Source organism: Delphinapterus leucas, chromosome 13 (assembly GCF_059928025.1).
Source record: "Delphinapterus leucas isolate spDelLeu-1000000601 "Yukka" chromosome 13, BTC_Dleu_Yukka2, whole genome shotgun sequence".
Taxonomy (NCBI): Eukaryota; Metazoa; Chordata; class Mammalia; order Artiodactyla; family Monodontidae; genus Delphinapterus; species Delphinapterus leucas.
The window spans coordinates 90,274,151-90,297,580 of NC_143141.1; positions in this window are offsets into that span (position 1 = coordinate 90,274,151).

The following is a 23,430-nucleotide window of genomic DNA, read 5'->3' on the forward strand; positions in this document are numbered from 1 at the left end:
TAATGTAGCAAATGTAGAATAGCACTGATGGTGAATACTTGACAAGTCAAAGGACAGCATTTAATATGGACCAAGTGAGAAAATTGTTATATAAGAAAAAAGGTGATTAAAGGTATTTTCAAACTTATGAGTGCAAAGATAGCTACTAAGACAGAAATACAAAAATATTTTTTAAATACCAAAGGAAACACACGAACTAGAGAAGAAATATAATAAATATACCATAGTATACACAGTTTTTATAAAATAATGTGACAAAGTGGAGAGCAAACTTACCAGTCATATTAATAAAAGTGAATAAACTTAACTCACCTAATAGAAGAAACATACGTAAACATTAAATCAAAAAATTCTGAAAATGCTTCAATGTTCAATTTAATCATAATAATTTTATTATTTTAAAGTTTTGCAATAAATGCCATTCACTTCTTGGAAGCCTAAAAAAACAAAAACACAAAACAACACTCCACTGCATTGTTGCATATTTGCAAAAGACACATAAAATGTAGTGAATTTAAAGGCTTATAATAAAAATTTTGGACAAAAATATACCAAAATGAGGCAAGAAGAAAGTGGAGATTGCAATACTGAACACAGGCAAAAGTTAAATTCGTGGTGAAGGTCCATAATGTATTCAACCTAGTCTCTAACAATTTGAGAGAAAAAGAAACGAGTGACGCAAACCATCAATCAAAATATTAAAAATTCATGAATCTGCATCTTCTTGCAAATTTTATTTGTTTGATATTATTTTAAAATTAAACCTGAAAGTAGTGGAGTTTTTTTCTACACATTTTGCCATATTGGCAAAGGGATCTTTTAGAATTTGTTCAGCATGATGATAATTAGGGATTTGGCAAATCTAAAAACCTATGTCTCAAATTTATTCTTTGAATTTGACTAAACAGTTAAGAAAATCCCTAAACCAGAATTCTTGCCATTCTTTCAAGAATTGGCTCAACCTCATTGTATTAGTTTCCCGTTGGTGCTGTAACCATTTATGATAACCTAGTGGCATAAACCATAAAAATGTATTACCTTACAGTTCTAGAGGTCAGAACTCCAAAATGGGCTTCACTGGCCTAAAATCAGTGTGTCAGCAGCACCAGGTTCTTTCTGGAGGCTCCAGGGGAGAATGTGTGTCCTTGTGTCTCTGCTTCCAGAGACTGTGGACCTCCTTGGTTCCTGGTCCCTTCCTCCCTTTCAAGGTCACCATCAGTAGTTGTGTCCTTCTCACATTGTACCTCTCTGACCTTGCCCTGGCCTTCACATCTCTTTCTTTGACCCTGACCCTTCCACTTCTAAGGACACTTCTCAGTATGTTGGGCCCACCTGAGTAATCCAGGACAATCTAGTTTTAGGTCAGCTAATGATCAATCTTAATTCCCTTTCTCAGGTTCCAGTTATTAGGATGTGACATACTGGGGGCCATGACTGTGTTTTCCACACTCACCTATGAAGCTTTCCCAGAAAGTCACCCAGAAAGATTTAAGTGCTTCTTCTTTTGTTTTACTATGACACCTTTTATATCTCCTCAATGAGGTTATTTTCACATTTTGTTGGACTGTCGCCCTGGTAACTTACGAGTTCTGAAAGAAGAGGAAACTTGTTTTTTCATCAGATACCCTGAGTGCCTTGCACAGCTAATTATATAATACTGTTTCCACATGTCAATTTATTTATGTATTTGTTTGTTTGTTTGTTTTTGGCTGCACCACGTGGCTTGTGGGATCTTAGTTCCCTGACCAGGGATTGAACCCATGTCCCTATAGTGGAAGCGTGTAGTCCTAACCACTGGACCGCCAGGGAATTCCCCTCCGTATGTCAATTTATAACCATGTTCTTGCTTTACAAGAACCACTTTTCATAAGAAAATATTCTCGTCAATTGTAAAACCTGATATTATTTTTTGTATTTATATGTTTTCAGTATATGTTGCCTGAATCTCTCAGAATTAACTTGTAATTTAATGACCTTAGAAGGTCATTTTAGGATCTAGTCCTTGTCGGTGTGTTCAGCCTTAATTTACTAACTTCTTACACATTGTTCTATATTTTACCATAAAGAGCTACTTAACAATACGGTTATATTTGGGAGTTTTCTATATGCTAGAATTACATGCTTTGTCTAACATCATTGCTTAAAAATCTCCAAACTTCTTCTGCTCTTTCACGCCTCCCTTTGTTGGCAATGCTGTTTTCTAGTTGGACTGGATCTTGTTTCCTCATTGTACTTCAGTTACTTCTTTCTGTATATGTGTGTTCTGCTGTCCAATTAAACATTTTTGAGGGCAGAGACCCTTTCTAATTTTGTGTCCTCGTGGAGTACAGCAGTACTTATCACATCATATTATCTAATAAATATTCATGTAATGAGAAAAGAGACCATGTTCCATGGAAGTATAAACTGAGTAGGGATTAGAATGTGAATGTTTTAAAGAGTAGCTCGACTGTCAAGGTTGTGAGGAGTCAAAGGGCCTGATCCCTGGGTCTTGAAGAAATCATACTGGGCAACCTGATTAGTGTCACTGAGCCTAAGCGTCCTCCTCTGTAAAGTAGATACAAGATTATGATTTCTCCTTATACAATGTTTCAGCTCTGTGCCAGCATTTATTATAAGAGCTAGAGATACAGAGGTAAACAAAACACAAATAAATACAATTAGTGCCTGTCCTGATAGAGCTCACATTTTAGTGGGAGAGAAACAAGGAAGAATATATACGTGTGTGTGTGTGTGTGTGTGTGTGTGTGTGCCAAATAGTAATGAAGGCTGTGAAGAAAAGACATGCAGAGCAAGGGAACAAGGAGTAATCCCGAGGCAGGGGCAGTGGGTGCAGGATGGAGATGTTCATTAGACTGGCTGTGAAAGGTCTTCCAGGTGTGAATCTCGTGACAGCGTTGGAGCAGAGACCTAAACAGCATGAACACATGAGCCTGAGCGATACACTGTGGATCAGCATTTCAAACAGAAGGTAGAGCAAGTGAAAAGATGAGAGAATGCAAGTAAATTTGTAGAGTGCCTGGAAAATAAGCAATATAGGCAGGCACTGAATGATATATTTTTCTTTTTTGTATGAAAAATGTTGTTTTAATAGAATTAAATGTACAAAGTGTCTGGAATATAATTAGGCAATCAAATATCACTGCTTCTCCTTTATTTAGAAGGTACGCTCAAAGAATATTTGCGGAGGACCTACCATCAGACAGATTTTCTTTTATTGTGTTCTTTGGTCATGGAGAGCCACTGGGAGTGGATGGGAGGAAACATGTGGTGATGATGGTACAGTTAAGATTCTGGATTCATAATGTGTTTCTTACCTCTTTAACTTTGCATCCATAATACATTTCTAGGGACTATCCTCAAAATAGCTAACATGGCATTTTAAAGAAATGTAGTAATTCAGTTCTGTAACTACTGGAAACAAAGACACTTTCAATGTGCAGATAATTTGTATGGCTAAAGCCCATTGCTTAAGTATTTCAGTGTGTCCAGGAGATATAAATATCGCTAGGCAGCACTCAGTGAGTTCTGGGAAATAAGAGCCTGATATATGGGGCAGCTGCTACTAATAAGCCATGTTCCCGCCTCCCCTTCTGCCTGTGGCCTCAGGAGAAAGGGGAGATGAGATTGCAGCCTTCCTTCCCTCAGGGAGATGGCCCCTCAGCTGTTAGCTTGCTGAACAACAGCAGAGGGAGGGTAGACCAGCTGGCCGGGGACAGGCCTTCTTTCACTGTGACCCCCTCTTGGGAGATGGGCTCAAATAGAAATGCAGAAGAGCAAGTCAGACCTTCCTAGAAGCAGTGAACTGTGCACAGGCCTGAGAAAGGCAGGCTGTGTGTTCCAGTAAGACAGGCACAGGCTGGGGCGAAGCAACTTGAACTCTGGTATTGGTTACCGGACTTGAGTAGTCACTTTCCAATTTTTCTCTGTTTTTTCCTATCAATAAACTAGAAGTCTTTGGACAATCTCCTTATAATCCCCTCCAGCTTTGAAAAATGTCTCCTGTTTTAAAAATAAACTGAGATAACAGTTATGATACTGTCAGAAAAGAGAAGCAGCGTATGAACACATGGACGTTTTCACTCTGTTCTGTCCGTGGCCCCATGTTCATAAGCACTTTCCTTATGGACAAGCTGTCCTTCCTGGAGAGATCATTGACGATCCTAACGAAGTTATTACCACACAAGGGGACAAACATTTTTTTTCAACTGTCATTCATTCACGCTTTCTCTCTCTTTTGCTTTCTTGCTTTTCCTGTAATAGAAAAGTAATATATAAAGGACTTTTTAAAAATATCAACCACATATGTATCAACATAATGTAATATCTGCTGAAAAATTGAAAAAGAGCTCTGAAGAATAGCAGATGAACCTGGTTCTAGAGACACTCTAGCCTGGCATGAAATCTTCACTCAACCTCTAATTATGGAACCTACTGCTAGCTTCTTAAGCACTTTTTTTTAATCTATAAAATTATAATAAATCATGTCAATGGACATAAATTATCAATAATAGGTGTTTTTCACTGATGGTCTTCCCTTTTCTCTCATCCATTCTTACTTACAATGAATGTGTGTATAATTTATAATGATGCTTTTTTTTTTCACCAAAATGTTATTGGATGGGATATATTTAGTTGCTCTCTTGTGTTTGTGCCTCAAAGCAATTTCCATTAGAAAGTATTGTTGAAAGCAACTTAAGTGTCCATCAACAGATGATTGAATAAAGAAGATGAGGTACATATACACAATGGAATACTACTCAGCCAAAAAAGAATGAAATAATGCCATTTGCAGCAACATGGATGGATGGACCTAGAAATTATCATACTAAGTGAAGTAAGCCAGACATAGAAAGACAAGTATCATATGATATCAATTATATGTGGGATGTAAAAAAATTATACATATGAACTAATTTACAAAGAAACAGACTCACAGATATAGAAAAAAAAAAAGTATGGTTACCAAAGGGAAAAGGAGAGGGGAAAAATTAGGAGTTCAGGATTAAAATATACATATTACTATATATAAAGTAGATAACCAACAAGGACCTACTGTATAGCACAGGGGACTATATTCAATATCTTGTAATAACCTCTAATGGAAGAGAATATAAAATATGTATATATATTTATATATATATGTATAACTGAGTCACTTTGCTGTACACCTGAAACTAACACAACATTATAAATCAACTATATTTCAATAAAGATTTTAAAAATATATTGTTTATAATCACTCTGTGAGCATCTTCCCATGTGTATGTTTTGTTTTTGTTACCTTGCTACTTCCCTAATTGTGCCCAATGTCAAGGCCACGGCCGTGGACAGGTGTGTCCATTCCAGCACAATAGCTAAGCCCTGGGCACGTTATTCTAAAATGACTCAACACAGTAACAGGTATAAAATTCGGCATGCTTTTCTTTTGCTCTTAATTTATATTTTACTTCATCACTCTTTAGGCTAAACTAATTCTTGAAATGGGCTTGTTTCTTATTTCTGTGAAAGCAAAATCAGAGACTCTTGTGACACATTGGCAGAAGACAAGGACAGGGTGTAAGGGTTACCTTCTATTTTCTTGGACATCAGATAAATCCCCAGAAAATGCACAAGCTCATGATCTCCCCTCCTCAGAAAGAATATGCTTGGATGGCATAGTTCTCTAGTACCATGGGGTCAGAAAAAGATGGGCCTCTTGATGACGGGCAACAGTAGGGAGGAATTTCAAAGAACTGAAAATCAAAATCATGCTTCCTTGGATTAATGGCAGAGATAAGGTATTTAGGCTGCTTTTCAGAAAGCTCCTTTTGTATTGAGATTTTTTCACAGGGTAATGATACTGCATTATTTAAAATAATCAATAGTTCTTTTGACAAAATAACAATCATATGTAGAGAGATTTGAAATGAAAAGATCTCATAATAAATGTATGACAAGTCTAAGCAGTGGGACAACCATTAACATAGCTGTCTAATTCTAAGGTAGCAAAGAGTCTGCTGAAAACCTTATTTTCCGCCCTGAACATATTCAGTCCTTGTAAGTCTATCATATCCTCTCCACAAATCTCAAAAACTGCCCTGCTATTTTCTTCAAAGAATCTGACAATAACTTTGGCATCTAATTGTGCGTGGGCTGGACTTCACTGTGTTCATGCTTCAGAGGAGATGGAGACTGTTTGCTGACTCTTGGGAATTCATATTTATTAATTATCACCCTTCTTTTTTTAGCTTATTTTTTTAACCAGTTGTGCCTGGGGCTCTGCACTGGAGAGAAGTTTGGAATCCAGGCCTGGCCAATCTCAACCACTCCCCAAAAGAGTGGGACAGTTAAGGGGTTCCACTAGGTCTGAAGTGTCCTTCAGGGAAGGATCCAAAACTTAAGGAAAACTGGCAAGTGGCAGCAAAGGGGTGAAGACCAGGGCCCTTAGACTGAGAGAAGGAACCGGCAGAAACAGCCTCACGACTCTGAGAAATGACCATAGCAGTGTTCTCTCCAAAACAACCCAACTTTCTTCTTTCCATGGTGTTTGCATTGCACCAGCCTGGCTCCACCCCAAACTTCACAGAACCCAGCATTCCTCTTTGCACACATAAGCACTCAACACTTTATGGCTTACTTAATCTGATTACCGCCATCCCTAAAATATAATTATTCTAGAAATCAGAATATTTGCATCAGCTGTCTCAGCTGGTCCTCTTTGGGTAGGTCCACTGACAAGGGAAGACAGATAATAATTAGGACCAAGGGGCTTAGATGAACAGTCCAAACGTTTTGTAGCTCAGTCCCTAAGAGCCTGATATTATATCATGTGTCTCTGCAGGATAGAGTCATTTTGTCTCAGAGACTAGAGCTCCAGGTTCAGGGACCAATTATAAGAAGTCAGCCAGGGGCTTCCCTGGTGGCACAGTGGTAGAGAGTCCGCCTGCTGATGCAGGGGACACGGGTTCGTGCCCCGGTCTGGGAAGATCCCATATGCCGCGGAGTGGCTGGGCCCGTGAGCCATGGCCGCTAAGCCTGCGCGTCCGGAGCCTGTGCTCCGCAACGTGAGAGGCCACAACAGTGAGAGACCCGCGTACCAAAAAAAAAAAAAAGGCAGCCAATATTTGACCGTATTTTCTAAGCTTCTTATTAGACCCAGCTCCTTTCATAGTAACCATAGATGCCGCAGATCTCCTTTATATAAGCAAATACTTCAGTCTTGTTGCAAATAAGTTTTGACCTTTATCTCTAGGTGACTTTGCATGGCCCTGCTTGATCCATTAAGTGTTGATTTACAGTTTATCTCCCAGTGGACAGCCTTATAGGTCTGAGTTATTTGTTACATCTCATTGTCACCCACTGTACTGATGAGAGGATTTGCAGCACATCCACCAGTAGACCAGTATCTGAGTAGGAGAGCTTGAATTCTGTCGTCGAGCTAGACCCTGGGGATGCGGGGAGCATGCAGACCTGTGCCCTTCTCCATCCCCCAGTGACTCTCCCAGGTGATGCTTGGGTCAAGTTGAACAGATTTTCTAGGAAGTTCTGTTCAGTGAACCTCCTGTGACCTACCTCCTGTCACTGCGAGTTCTCTGAACAGTCTCCATCCCTGACCAAAATTTACACTCAACATCAATCCTGCTGCCACACACTGTCTTGGGAGAAGGAGAAGATATTGGGAAAGGTGAATAAAGGTTGTTCCCACAATTCAGCCACCCTGTCTATACACAGCTGTGACATGTGTGCCCGGGAGGTGGTGGTCACTCCCAAGGTCACAGAGATTTGCAGGCAAACTTCTTAAAAGGAGTTAGGTCTATTAGCTGTTGGACTTTGACGTCTGTTTTTCTCTCTGAACTTCATGTGTGAACCAGCATGACAAAATTTGTCTTGAAGTATTGTGACTGCATTAGGCTAATGTTTATTTCAGATATGTTTTCTTATGCAGAGGTTTTATCTAACCCACTGCATTTGTGGGTTTCAGTTTCAAGAAAGGGCAGCCACCAGCTAGTATGAGATACTTCTCAGCATCGACTGACAAAAATAGTGTTTTTAGAGCTTGAAGCGAGCTCTAAAAAGAAGAGAAAGAGAGAGTAAGAGATCCTTTAAAAATGTTTTCTTTACTACGTCAAGAATCAAATGTGAAAAAGCCAGATGGTAGAAGTTTATACATAGTGTGGCACATTCCCTTATTTCTGCCTCTGATATTTCTATCTCTTGGCCACGAGGTTTAGTGGAGGACAAGCAGTTGTCAGGGAGAATTCACAGTCCCAGGTACCACTTCTTCCAGGGTGGTTTGATGGGTGGAGAAAGGATGCAGGGGAAGAGAGAAGACTCCGTGTTTCTCCTATAGCCCAGCACGATGGGGGAAGGCGGCCTGAGCAACGTGCAGATGGGCACAGAGGAACTTGAGAATGGGAGGGACCATGGAGTAATGCCAGGTGTGCTGAGGGACAGCTCAAAAGAGTCTAGGAAAACTCTTCATATGGCCACTCACCACCTGCATGGTGAATGGCCCAGCACCTGCAGCAGCATCTGGAGATGTGAGGCGGAGACCGTTCTGCCTGCTTTTTGTGGTCCGCGTGTGATGGACCTTCCTGTACTCCCAGGTCAGGGGACACAGGCCTCCCAGGGCACTTGTAAAGCATCGGAGCCTGGGGTCAAGATGAAGAGGCTAAATAGCTTGAGATGTCAAAACTGGAGGCAAAATGCCAGGTACACGTGCTCCAGCAGTGAATCCTTAAAAGCCAAAAGGCCAGACAGGCCACCTGCAGTGCAAACCAGTGATGGTCATACTAAGTTTACTGAATTGGACTAATATTCACTTTTGGTAGGTGTCCTTCCTAAGCAGGCCGTGAGGAAGGTCAAGGAATTAGAGCCAGGCACCAAGAAATATATTATTATTATTATTGTTATTACTAAATAGAAAATAAACTACATATAAATGATATATTCTCTTTATATTGAGAAAAATGTGGGGATTCTACAACATGAAGATTAAATAAGGTGAGGCAAATTAAATGTCCAAGAATTGTCCTCTGGCCCATAGTAGGTAAGGGGTTTTGTATCAGGAGTTTTCACTGTGAGGTCTAGGAAGGGGACCCCGGGGTTAAGAGTGATCTGAAGGGTTCCTGGCTTCTACGGCTGAGTGATTGGTGCTGTCTTTCACCCAGAGAAGGAAAAGCAGAGCAGAACAAATCTCAGAAGGAAAGATCAAGGGGTCACTTTTCTGGAGCTGCTTTTGAAATCCTAAGAATAGATGCTGAGTATCTCAGTGGAGAGGCCTGATCAAGAGATGTAGTTTGTGAGATAACTCTGTACAGACACTGATTATAGGCATGGGCAGGGGTGAGATTGCCTGGGGTACAGAATAGAAAGAAAAGTCTCAGGCCCTGGCCATGTGGAACATCCAGGTCATGAGAATGTGGCCACTAAGGGCCAGAGGAGGAGAAAATAATGAGTCCTGGTCACCAAGGCAGAGGATACTTCAAGAAGGGCAAACATCTTCAAGGGATGTTTTGATGGTTCATCTTTTATTCCATCTCCAAATAAAATCTATGTAGTCTAGAAAATATATCTGGTTATCTTTTAATGTAATAAAACTTGTGTATCTAACGGGAAGAACTCCATTTAATTTTGGGGTCTCTCAGTGTCAAGCTGAGCGATCTTTAACAATTGCTTAACTGCTCCAAATCTCATTTTTCTAAAGTACAAAATGGGATTTTAATAATCACAAGGCTGTTGCAGAACAAATGAGATCATGTAGATTGAAGTGCTTTTGTTATTAGATGCGTGTATGTATGTCAGCGTTTTTCACCAGCCATAAGTTCCTCCAGCTCAGGGGCTTCTCTTACAAAGTTGGTATTTAATATTTGTCTAAGTAGTGAATGAATACATGGACCTTGCTCATTAAGTCTTCTTTCAAAATGTGTGATTCAGGTACAAAAAACATGTTTATACTTTACAGATATTCCAACAAATTGCAAAGAAAGGAAAAATGAGCTTTTGTTATAGATGGCGTGCCCAAAAGTCATTTCCAATAGTTTCTCCTTTTTCCCATGTCAAGTAATTCACACAGTCCTATGTTTCAGCAGAAAAGGAGACCTTTCAGTACTGCTTCATAACTGAACTAAGTGAACAATTACAAATACATTTTTACTTAGTCAAGAAGTTAACTTCTCTAAAAAAAAAATCGCACCATTTGAAACACTAATCCCCATGAGCCAAACTTCCAAGCTCTATGCTTTATATTTTGTTTTCAATTTTTTTCTGATTTCTTTTTACATTCTACTTGAAATTTAGTGATTTATATCTTTATCAATCAATCATTAATAAATTTTTCAAATCTATTGACCTACCTTTACTTACCTTACTAGACTATAAAGACTGAAAGAGCGATATCATGAATTCTTTCTTCATAATCTACCCTAATTTTAGAACGTTCCCTACTACTTCACACAACAAGCTTGTTAAAGAGATGTTTGTTCAGTGAATGAAAAACTGAATGAATGAATAGATCAGTGCCAAAGTAAGAGAGAACTTGTATTAATTTATCGTTTTCCTGTTTTTCAGATACATTGTAGGCAATAAAACTAATATGATACACAGCAGTGTTTATACATCAATCTTTTTTTTTTTTAATTCCAGGTCGAAGAAGAGATGTATTGAAAGAAACACCCATAAAGTGAAAAGCCATTACTCTCTGTTTTTTCATTTTCATTAGGTATGAAACTCAAAATACTCAAGAATTCATGTTCATACATGGCCCCCAGGCTATATCTAAAGCATGTTGTTTTGCTCCAAAATAGTTTAACCTCCTTTTGACATGTGAAGATCAAAATGTAAAGCCTTTTAATTTCTAAAATTTAGAATCATGTCCAGTAAACATAACCCCATCTGACAACATGCATTCTTTCAAAGCTTCTCTGTTTTTGTCAGAGGGAGAAGCATGCCACAGGTTAGCAATTTGCCTGTCAGGGACACCTCAGCCTGCTCTCGCCTATTTGAACTGAATCCAAGTAATTTAGTAAAGATATTAAATGTCTTTTCATTTCTTTCTGATTTGAAAAAAACATAAAACCCTATAGGGTCTTTAATTTTGAAAAGACTTATTTTATTTTATGTTTTCTTGAAATTTTATATCCTTAAATAGTTTCATTTCACTCCAGGTTATCTTAATGCAGCTCTTGATGTGAAAATCTAATGAAATTCTTTAGATGGATGGCAATTATTTATCTGATTTGCATTTTCCAGCCTAAAAAGAGGGATAATTCTTGACTATAATTAATTAATCTTCTGTTGTATACTATTTTAAAGTTTTTTTACAAAAAATATTTCACAACATTAGCTTATTTGGTCTGTGGTAGGAAGAACAGAGATCAAATATCCCACATTATAAACAGGGAAATAATGTTCAGAGAGGTTAGGTGACTTTCCTGAGATCACACAGCTATTGGCAGAAATGTGACTGAAACATAGCTCTTCTCTACCTCATTCCTATGCCTGCTGCACTGAAGAGCTTGAACAGCTTTCAGCTCCCTGGGGCCCCAGAGAGAAAGAGCAAAGATGCTTCTACTCCAGGTCTAATCCTATGTGAAGTTGGGATACACTGAACACCCTTAAGGTTCAGATACCATGCACTCCTATAATACATCTTCTGTAATTAAAGTAATTCTAGAGGGTTTCTGTCACTTGCACGTTTATGATCTTTATCATAAACACTCTATGAAATTTAGTGTTTTCACTAAATTTTCTCATCAGTAATATCTACCTTTATGAAGCCGTGCAGGGGGGTGGAGGTGGAGATTAGGTGATGGATGTTCCTCCAACAAAGACAAATACACTTGGAAGGAAAATCACATGCTGGTCCCTATTCTAGGAGACGTGGATAGTAGGGAGCAAGGCTGAAAGGGTCCTGCTAACATGTTCTACTGCAAAGACATTAAATGTAGAGAATAACATGAATATTCTTTCTTCTCACATCAGGGAGACCCTATGGTTCATTGTTTTTGCAGGGTCCACTTGGGGCTAGACTATGAATGTGTTAGGGCATCATGCTTCTGATTTCTTTCTTCAGTTGACTCTTTGAGATAAAGATATGGAAATCCATTGGCTCCCTGTCTTGTGTCTAAAATGATGTGTCTGTGATCATTTCCAGATCTCCTGTTCTGATATCCAAGTCTCTCTTGGGGCAGAGAGGCAGGGTCTCTGAGAGCAGAGCAGCCCTTATGTGCTGAGGCTTCAGGGTTGCTGAGGAATCCAGAGGGAGGCCCAGGAGGGAGATTTTCCTGCAAGAAATGGCCATGTGACCATCCTTTTCTCAGTACTCAAAGTTTCCTTTGCTTTCCAGTTCAGGGTCAGGGGCGAGACTGTCCCCCAGAAGCTCATTCTCATTTCTCTCAAACAGAACTCAAATAGGAATCACAAAATGATGAAGGGGTGGGGAAATAGGACCCCAGGGAGACTTTCGGGTAATGGATTTTTTAGCCTAGAGAAAGAACAGCTGAGGGTGACTTCATGCAGGTCTAACTTTGCAGCAGGTTGAAGAAAAAGTTCTTGAACTATAAAAGGGATGGTCTAAGGCAAGGGGAGGCATCACCAGTAAGTAGTTCTTGGAGGCTGGTTATGAGCATCCTGAGAGGCAGGCACGGCTAGCTGGAACTGAGCCCCCTGTTCTTGGACTTGAGCTTGAAGCCTCCAGCTGAGAGTGAACTTCGGTACCTCCGATGCAGTGGGGTCTTCTGCTCCATGCGCCATCAGGAAGGTAAGCCCAGGCTCCGGGAAGAAACAGACAGGTACTCCTTCTCTCTGAGGAGCATCTGTAGGTATCAGACACCCAAGTCCTATGTGTTATGTGTTTTCTCCATGCCGGCCATCAACAATTCAAATCACCAGACGTTTATTGAATTCTTTTTATGTTTCATGTTATCTTTATTTTTTTGCAGTCTTCTTCAGGTTTTCTGAAAATGTTTATTCCTCAACTGTAAAATAGAGGAAAACATCCTGATTCACTACCTTAGGGAGTTATTGTGAGTATAAAAAGAAAAGATAATCTGCATTATTTCAGGGCACCTCACAAAAGTTTGTTATTAGGTCAATAAAGGGGTACTGTAGACTGCTGCTGTCGGCTCCCACCTGCTCATGAGGACCAAAGTCAAACACAGTCAAATATTTAGGAATTTTGTGAGCCGGGTATTCATCTGTTGGTAACTTGAAATTGGCCTTGGTGGGAGTATTTACAATGCAGAAATCGGAGAAGGCTACAAATCAAAGTTTCTTCTGCTCCCCTGGAGAGCCAGTTTACTTAAACTTCCCTGGCTACAAGTACATTAAATAAGGTTTATATTTATTTATGTTTGATTGGGAAAAGAAGACAATATTTAAAAATTATATATATGTATTTTAAAGTTGAAATAAAATGATGTGCATTTTTTAAACAAAATCTAACATGCGGCAAAAGTCTTTTAACCAGGTGAAAGCTGGTATGTGTGTGTACCTATGACACAGACTTGATTGTATGAACAAGTTCATTAGCTTCTACTTTTTCACATCAGACAGAAATTGAAGCTCAGGGGGTTCTTGACCACCCAGTCTCTGACTCACTGTGCATCACGGCATCTGTGTGGTCCTTGGTCGAGATCCCCCTTCCTTGACTCTCCTTGGTGCCAAAGTAGGTCCCAGGGAAGAGCTGGCTTCCAGCCTGGGTACCACAATCTTTTTGTGGCCTTCTTGACCTGAAATCAGGGGCCACAGGGATCCTCAGTAAGTGTGTCCATGTGGATTTACACATCTCTTAGCTTCATTGGATGGAATCTGTGTCACTCTCTCTTGTCTTTGCTTTTGTTACCATTTTTAGAGAGTACCATGTTTACCATTTTGAAAATTAAATTTAGAAACCATTTTATTGAAAAAATTGAATTGTTTTTTATGTTATCTATTTCTGTATGGTCATGATATTTCCAAATGATGGATGATTGTTAATAAAACAAACTTCTTATAATCAATACTGGAGGTTTTCATCAGAGAAAGAACATGACTGACAAGTTACTCCAAAATTGGCTGAACAGGAGCTTGTGTATTTGCAGGGGGCAGGATTGCGGGTTTTTTTAGCTGAATGATTCCAAAGCATCTGGGGATGTAGTAATGCATATAACTGTGTAATTATTATATGCAGTGGATAGGAGAGAAGACAATTAAGACTGCTATTCAGCTATTTGCACTCTGAATGCAAGAACGTTATCTATTATTTTTACCGTGGGATTCTCAGCATCTAGAATAGTGGCTGGCACATGGTAGGTGTTTGACCCATACTCACCAATGGGTAAAAATAAATAACACTGAACAAGTCATTACTTCCCTCTGGAACAAAATCCTCCCCATTACACAATTTGGAAGGCAGTTGCTGTGGTGCTTTCTACCACATGGATTTTGAAGTCAGTCAGACTTTTGTTAAAATCCTTGAAAACATAATAGCATGGATGAGCTGTTTATTGGCTTTGACATTTGCTTCATATGAAACAGAGATCATAACTATATAGCAAAATTCTTGTGACTGTAAATCAGAAACTATATTTGAAGTACTATACAGTGTTTTAAATATAAACTATTTATAGTATTAGCACATTACCTATCACACAGGGTGCTTAAATAAATACGAATTTCCCTGTCTCTCCCTGGGAATCTAGGACCCCCTCTCAGGGAGGATTGATGTAATGGGTGAGGGGAATCACTTGATTCGGGACCCAGGTGGGTGGAGTCACAGGTGCTGCATCATTACAAACATCTGGGAGCAAGTAGAACTTGCTCATATGCTCGTGTAAACTGCTCATATGTTTTATTTTAATGAAGCTTTTGCACTCAGCAGAAAAAGATGTGCTGAATACAGTCTGCTTTTCATCATCATAAGTTCGCTTTCAATGATTATTAATAGTAGCTTACTGAGTATATGGAATAGAAATGGATACACATGAGTCCGGAATGTGAAGCTTTATTGCAAGTGGAGAAAGTGACCCCAATAAGCATACTGCCCTGTCTTGATAGCCTTGATCAACGGCTGCACACATTAGATGATTAGACCTTTAGTGGCAGCCCTGTAATTTTGTCTTCTTACAGAATCTTACCAATCAGTATTTCTGCTTCACACTTTAATGTTTGGTGGGTCTGGCTGTAGTTCTACCTTTCCTATTGATTTATTTCTCAGTGGAGAAAAATAATTTATTCAACACCATTTACTGATCTTGTACATGGTGTCAGGCACTGTGCTGAGCTCCAGGAAGGCAAAAGTATAGACAACACATTCCTGTCTTTCTGTCTGGTGAGGGCTGGAGACATGCAATCCATTCATCTCACCGAAATGTGCTGGGTGATCCAGGTGCGATGTGTACAGGAAGCGCTAGGAGAATAAACGGTGTAGCAAAAAAAACCTTTTAGAGAATTGGGAATGGAAATAGCATTGGCCTGAGATTTGAACTACTTCAGGCTGAGAGAGCAATGAGCCCCTCAGCAGAACCTGGCCTCTGGAGCGCTGACGCTGTGTGTGCCACGTGACCCTCTGAGATGCTGGAGCCGGAAAGGGCTCATGGCTTCACCTTGGCCATCCCTCAGGCTTGACGAACTTTGGTGCACTTCCTTGAAAGCTCCTCCTATAAAACAAGCTGGTCACCTCTACTGCAAATTTGGGCAGGACCTGTCATCCTAGTCATTCGTATCTCCACATTCTGAATTCTTTTCAGAGAGTCTGTGCCTTAAAGATCCTCCTTCCTAAGAGGAGAGGGAGCTTGGTTTCGGAAGTCTATTAGAAATGATGGCTTTAGTGCTGGAAGTATTTCCTCTAAGTAGGCATGCCTCCATGTGAACTCCTGACAGTAACAAAATTAACAGCTTTATTTACGGTGGCAGCAGCACTGAGCTGTCGCCCAGCTGATGACGCGTGAGTGCAATACATTACTGCAGTGAGGGGTTTTCTGATGTAGGTCTCAGAAGGTATAAGAAAAGCTTCAGTAGCAAGTTAATTAAGGAGGACAAGTCAAAGAAGAGTGAGACTTCAAGATGAAGATACAGATAGAGGAGGGTTTTTTGTTGTTTTGGTTTGGTTTTACCTGTGGGCTGTTCCAAAAAAATGTTCAAAACTAAATGTAATGCCTCTGACTTCTTAGAGAATCAGCTTACCTACCATTAACTGATTAAGATGACCACTGTTGAGTTTTCTCTGTTATGAAGTCCACGGGAGATGCTTTTAAATTATTAAAATTACGTCATTCATGCTGAGTGCTAATAAGACTGGATGGTATCTTAGGAACATGAATTTGGGAGAGAGTCAGATCTTAGTTCAGTTTTTGGCTCTGCCACTGCATGACTTTGAAAATAGCCTCTACCTCCTCTGACCTTCAGTTTCCTCTCCAGGAGATAACAGTTCCTACGACGTCAAGTTGTTCTAAGTTTGAGACAAAATCTGTAAAATGCCAACACAGGGCATGCATACAGTGGATGCTTCTTAAATGGCAGCTCTTATTTATACTATATTAAATGAAAAAATTAATATTCCCAGCAGAAACTGAGACAACTTATGTAGACATTTCTTATAAGGTCTTTAGGTATCTGTTATTATCAGTCGATTATGTTTATTTATTTTAATAGAATAAAATGCAATTATCCATAACCAGGTGGTTATAGGTTAACCTTCAGGTTAAAAACAAAAAACAGATCAGTAAAGAATTCGTAACATCTTAGAATAGGGGATTTTTTTCCACTTTTAGAGCGGCTTTTGGTGAAAATGCAGAGCTTTGTTGAAATGGGGAGGAACTTGTGGTTGAGAAACCTGGTTGGATCCTGTCACTTCTTATCTCTGTGACCTTGGGCAAGTCATTCAACTGTCTGATGGCCCCAAACCTTTTTTACAGCCACAGAATAAGAATGGTAAGATTTACCTCTTTGCAATGTTTTAGTGGTTTAATAGGATACTGTTAACATTTCTGATCAGTGAAGTTATAAAATTTACACTGGTTCTGTTTAAGCCTTGCAAGATTACAAGTCACTGAAAAAAGGCTGTAAATCAGACCAGAACAAGCAGCATGAGTCTGGGGAAGGACATACCACCCACAAAAGAAGACAAAACTCAAACAGATCTCTGGATCCCATAAAGAGAAGGAACTTGATGGCCTATAGAGAGTTGATAGAATAATGCCAGAGGACAGAGCATGTAAGGAAAGCAAGTCAGAGCAGTAAGATGAATGTTGAGTAGGTGATCACAACCTGAGGACTGTCCAGAATTCAGAGTTCAAGACCGAGCTGTGGGGCAGTGACAACCAGCCATGAGAGAGAACCAGGGAGGGAGATTGCACATGCGAGAACTTTCTACAGGTCCAAGCTGCCTTCCCCCAAAATGGCCCGAGCACTGGCTGCACTCACTTCTTCTGATGTGTGTATCTTTTATAAAATCACATCCTGCGGGCCTGATATTCATAGGGCTATAAGTGTCATCGGAAGCCTGGTCCCATTAGACATAAAACATGTATCACGTTTGGCCTGTTCATACCCAAGACAGGGATATCACATGTAAAAAAGACAATACCAGACATTGTTGGAAAGTTGGCTTCCATATATCAAGAAAATCGGGCTTGGGTCTCCTGTTTGGGTGCTCAGACAAGAATGGAGCTCTTGCACCCACAGTATCTATTGAGTGAACAATCTCCTAACGTTGTTAGGAATTCTAGTACAGCAATGACTGAGAAATCTTTTTTTTTTTCATGCTATTCCCTCCATGCTAGAGGCTAGGATTACTAAACTCTATTCCAGGTGCAGTACTGACATTCATCTTTCTATCTACCGTCCTCTGATGTGAAAGAGATCATTTCTACTCAAACACTTAAAGCCCGTGTTCTCTGTCACATTTGATGATAGGATTTCCCTTGCCTTTATTAGGTTTACATTATTCAGATACTGTATAAAAGAGCCATTGTTTTACTAAGTTAGAAAAATAAATTAAGTCTTTGAGTGGTGGATGACTTTGATAAGAAACTCTATTGGCGGAAATATAGGGAGTTGATATTTGTGATGTCTGTTTAACTCAAGGTATTTACCTGGGACGGCTCCAGCTAGGCAGTTTCTATGCAGGCAGCCACTGGCTCTGCAGGTCGAGCAGCTTTTCTGCTCCTTTTGCTAAATGGGGTGTTAGTTTGCAGTACACTGATTTAAAGCATGCGCTCTCTGTAGGCAATCTCCCTCATGTGTGCTCTGAGGATTTCGGGTTGGATTCCTGTGCCAGTTGAAAATCGAAACTTTCTTTTGTGGAAAATAAGTTGCTAGCACTTTGGGAGGGTTCTAATGAAAGAACCCAATCCAAGGTTATTCAGAGAAGGATGTCACTACAACCCGAAAATCACTGCTTGAGCAGTTTGTCATGGCAATAAGTTGATCTCAATTAAAGAACTAGAGACAGCAAAAGGAATAATTAAAAATGAAGTTAAAAATAACATTTATTGAATGTCTACTTCAAATTAGTTTCTATGCTAAGGATCTTACATGGATATTTATTTAATCTTCTCAAATCCTCTTTTATAGATGAGGAAACTGTGGCTCAGACAGATTAAGCTATGCACCCAAAATCGTATTCCTAGAAAATAATAAACCTGAGTCCAATGTCCATGCATCTTCTATTAGCTCGGCTTAACTCTGTGGCTTCCATTTGCTACTATCGCATTATACAATACTACTCATAATGATTAACCATGAGTGATGGTGTTGCCTGACTACTTAGATTGGTAAGTGAAGCAGTCACAAAGGTTTACTTAAAAATTGTTTAGAAAACAAAAGAGATATTTATATATGCCTATATTTGATACATGTATGAATAAAATATTTTATGGTGTAATTATTCTTTTTAAAAATTAGTAAACATAATTTTGGAAATGAGTGGAGTTTTTAAGACTAAAAATGAAAGAAACTAATATAAGGTCTGTAATCTACTTGATAAAGTTGTTTCTCATGATGGTACATGTTAACAATTCTGTTACCACTATATATGTACACTGGAGTTGAACAATTAAATAAATTAAGTAAACAGCAAATTATCAGAGTCCAGTTAATCACTGTTTGAGTAGGAAGTTACAGATAAGCAAGGAAAGAAGGTTAGAAGGATTCATCTGCTGATGGATTAGAGTTAAAAACATTAAAAAACTCATAATTAGCTTAATATAGACACAGAAGGTTACATACAGACATATTTATAGATGCATGTATACACACAGGTTAGCATACACACATATACACACACATATCTCTTCTTATTCTGTCAGCCAAGAGGGACTAGAAATAATGACACCCCTGTAGTAATGAGCACACTTAATCCTCGTTTCTTGGTTTCTAATACCATTCTCCAGTATAGTGGACCCAAACTCCTTGGAGAGTTTGCTTATTCTAAGACAAGAGCAGAAATTTTACAAGATGATCCTGGAGCACCTTGGAGCACCAGAAGATATAATAGTGAAAACACACACACACATACACACAATGATGGGACGCAGGAGTCAACTGAAAAAGCTTCTGATGGCCAAAGCTGGAAAAAATTGAGCAAAAAAATAAAGTAGTATTGAACTGTAACCCAAATCATAAAATACCTACGAGTCCATACTGGTGTGAATCAATGACTAAATAAATACATGGAAGAGAACAAATAGTCCATACAGAAAATTCCCCAATAATTTAGATACTCTGCTCTCGGGAAGATGAAGAATAATTCAACACAGCTTAAATGTGGGTTTCAGAGTGATTTGCTTCCAAATATCATTGTGTAGAAAACAGGGGGTGGCAGGGGGAGAGTAACTTTACAGCAGAGAAGCCTGACAGACACCTCAGGCAGGTGGTCACAGTCAACGACAACAAGGGTGAGTCACATCCATAGTCTGTGTCCTTTATGTGGGGAGATGAGAAGAATGGCACTTTACCTCTGAGGTCTTCTCCAAGACTGAGAAAAACATCAGATAATCCAAATCGAGGGGCATCTACAAGCTATCTGACCAATGGTCTTCAAAACTGGCAAGGTCATAAAAACAAGGGGTCTGAGAAAATGTCACAGAGGATCTAGAAGTGTCACGACATGAAGCTATAATGTGGTATCTTGGAATAGAAAAAGGACATTTGGTAAAAACTAAAGGAATCTGAATAATACAGAGCCTTCATTAACTATAATATATCAAGACGGGTTCACTGACTGCAACAAATGTTCCATACTAAAGTGAGCTGTCAATAATAGGGGAAACTGTGTGTGAGAGGCCTGGGAACTCTGTACTACCTTTGCATATTTTTTTCAAAAATCTATAGCTGTTCTAAAGTAAAATTTTATTTTAAAAATCAATAAAGAATTTGAAATGCCTAATAGATTAAGTAATTAAATACATTTTTAAACTCAGGATCACTGCATTTTTTTAATGGTACAATCAGATTTACAGGAAGAACCAGGTAGAGATTATATTGTAGGGCCAGAGAAGAGAACCTAGGGCTTTAAGTGCCTTCAGGTGGCGCTACACCCTGATCACTCTCTTAGCCAAGGACCCTACTAACCAGGTGGCCACAGATGTTAGGCTTCCTCTCACATCTCTCTTCCTGGGCTCTGAAAAGCAGAGGGTATGCCTTGGATCTCCCATAATAAGCAAGCCTCTGGACACTGGAGCAGGAAAGGTATAGGGTAGGTGAGTGTGATACCTCCTGTGTGAAATGACACAGGGGTCCATAGCACCTGTCAGAGGTCATCAGGGTGGGATTTTAGGCAAGTGTTCTGGCCCGCGTGTTTTACTTATGCCTAAGTATTTGTATAACCAGAGTCAATTTTGTCTTCTTGCTTCACTCTTAACTGCATTCTAGCTCCTGGACTAGAACTCGGATTAATTGAAATAAACTTCACTAATTGGCTGACACAATATTTACAGGTTTTATCTCCGTGTTCCTGAAAAGTTTTCTGTGACTTACAAAGTTATATTCAATGATTTTGAGAGAAATTGAAGACCAAATGCCAGGTGAACAATAAAGGTTGTGAGGAAGATATAAATAAAACCATGAGTGGGAGATTACTACATAAAAACCTTCTGTGAGGTTCTGACATTTGCTAATAATGGACCCAAAATATGGTTCTGGATTTTCTACCCAGCAAAATATGAAAGGAAATATTATTAGATGTATAATTCACATTAAGATAAACTTGGGTCAGTTGGAACAAGTACAAAGAAGGCTTTCAGGGTTTTGGAAATATTCTGTTTCTTGGTCTGAGTACTGGTTACACAGGTGTGCAGGTTGTGAACATTCACCAGTTGTATACCTCTATTATGTGAAATTTTCTCTATGCATATACTACCTCAACATGTTTTTAGGTCAATAAAAAGGATTCAAGTTGAGAAGAAATTGAAAAATATTAAAGGAGATACTCGATAAAGTGCATTTCTTCAGAAATTAGGAGGCAACGAATTATCAGTTGTGTCAGTTGCTTTTTTCCAAGTTCTTCTGAGGACAGCACCAAACAATATGTTAAATAATGCACACCACGCAGAAGTCTTATCTTTGTCTGTTTGAAATAAATACATTAATGATGTTCATAGAGGTGTTTATTTAAGAATCTCAGTGAAAACCAGTGGATTCACAACAAAGTCTTACTTGTTACAATTCTAAGAAAGTGACTCCAAAATGCTATCTTATGGGACACTTGGTCTCCTCCTGGTCTCCAGCAGTAGCCGTTTACCTGTCTCACTGCTAATCTCTTGCCCCAGCACAGCTATTTCCTCACAGCAGAAAGGATGTGACTCCCGACTCTCAGCACAGAGCCTTCCAGACCCTGCAAGATCCGTCCCTGCCCACCTTGCTAACATCTTTTCTTGGTATTGTCCCCTCTGTCCCAAGCTTTGGTCGCACTGAGGAAACACTTGGCTCTAAGCCATTCTTCTTTGCTGCCTCTGCACTTGCTGTGCCTCTGTTTACAATACAGTTTCCCCTTGATATCCGTGCGGGATCAGTTCCAGCCCCTCCCCCCATACCAAAATTCACAGATGTGCAAGTCCCTTATATAAAATGGCCTGGTACAATGAGCCCTCCACATGCACAGGTTCTGCATCCGCAGTTGGTTGAACCCGTGGGAGGGATGCGAAACTCGAACTCAGATTGTTCTTGTTTTCAGATATTTACTCTTAGGCTTCCTTCTAAAGATTCAGATCTCAGCATAAAGACCATCCGTTCAAAACCCTTCCCAGATAATACCCCCTTTGTCATTTTCCCACTCTACCTCCGTTACTTTTAGTTTTCTTCATAGCATTGATTAATATTTGAAATCACTCTATTCTTTTACCTATTTAATGTTTCTTTTCCAATGAGAATATATATTTCTTAAACATAGAAATGTAGCCTATCTTTTTACTGCTAGGTCCCAAAATTCTAGAATGGTGCCTAACATATGGCACACAAAATAAATGTCTGTTGCAAAAACAATTGGATGAATGAAGAGAGTGTGTAAATTAAGGGATCCGATGCATCTCTCTTGTGATTCCCCCTAAACAGTGTTATTCTCAAATAAGCTTTTGGCAAATGTGAAATTGAGCACTAATTTCAAAGTTATTCTGGGCAATTGCCTAGGAATAGCTAGTCTTGGTTGCTGGGTACTTATAATGTCCTATCGTTACTTAGTACGCTGGCAGCAATACTAAGTAATACCATTCCTTGGTATTACCTTTAAACCACCCTTAAGTAAATAATATCTTGCTACAAGTAACCCTGGGGTATTTCTAGAGTTTTCCTGTAAAATCCTGCTTGACTGAAAGTCCTCTATACTTGTGCATCAGTCCACTTGACTTTTGTTTTAGAGCTTAGGTTTGAACCCATGCTTGTGTTTTTTGGCCCTACACATCTTAGCCATCTGAAAGACATCTCAAGTTATTTCACTTTTAGTCCCTCTGAGGGAGTGTGCATCTCTTCTGTGTCTTTCCTCCTCCACCCCAGAGTTTTCCCCAAGTAAATTTAGTAAATGTCATAGTGTTCCCATTTTACTTAAGATCACTCCAGGTATACCTTCAAATCCGGAGATGATCCCCCCCATTGTTTTTCTAAGATGCGGTAACAAAACACCGCCATAAATTGAATTTTTTTCTTTTTTTTAAAAAACAACTATGGATTCCTACAGTCCTGGGAGGCAGAACACCAAGCCTGGAGGAAATGCGTCTGGCTATATGGAATCCTGTACACAAGTTTGAAGCTGGAGGCTGAAAGACTCCAGATGCTCTTGGATGTGAGGAACTAATACCTCGACTCACCTGCTACTGAAGAAAAGGAAGACTTTTATTCTCTCACCTGAAATAGGGTGGCTCCAGGATAAAATGCTTATCAGTGTCTTGGGCATCTACCTCTCTGCTCACCTCTTCTCAGGTGAGCCCACCTCCTGGCTTCAGTATAGAGGCTGTGATGCTGGACCACATATTCAGG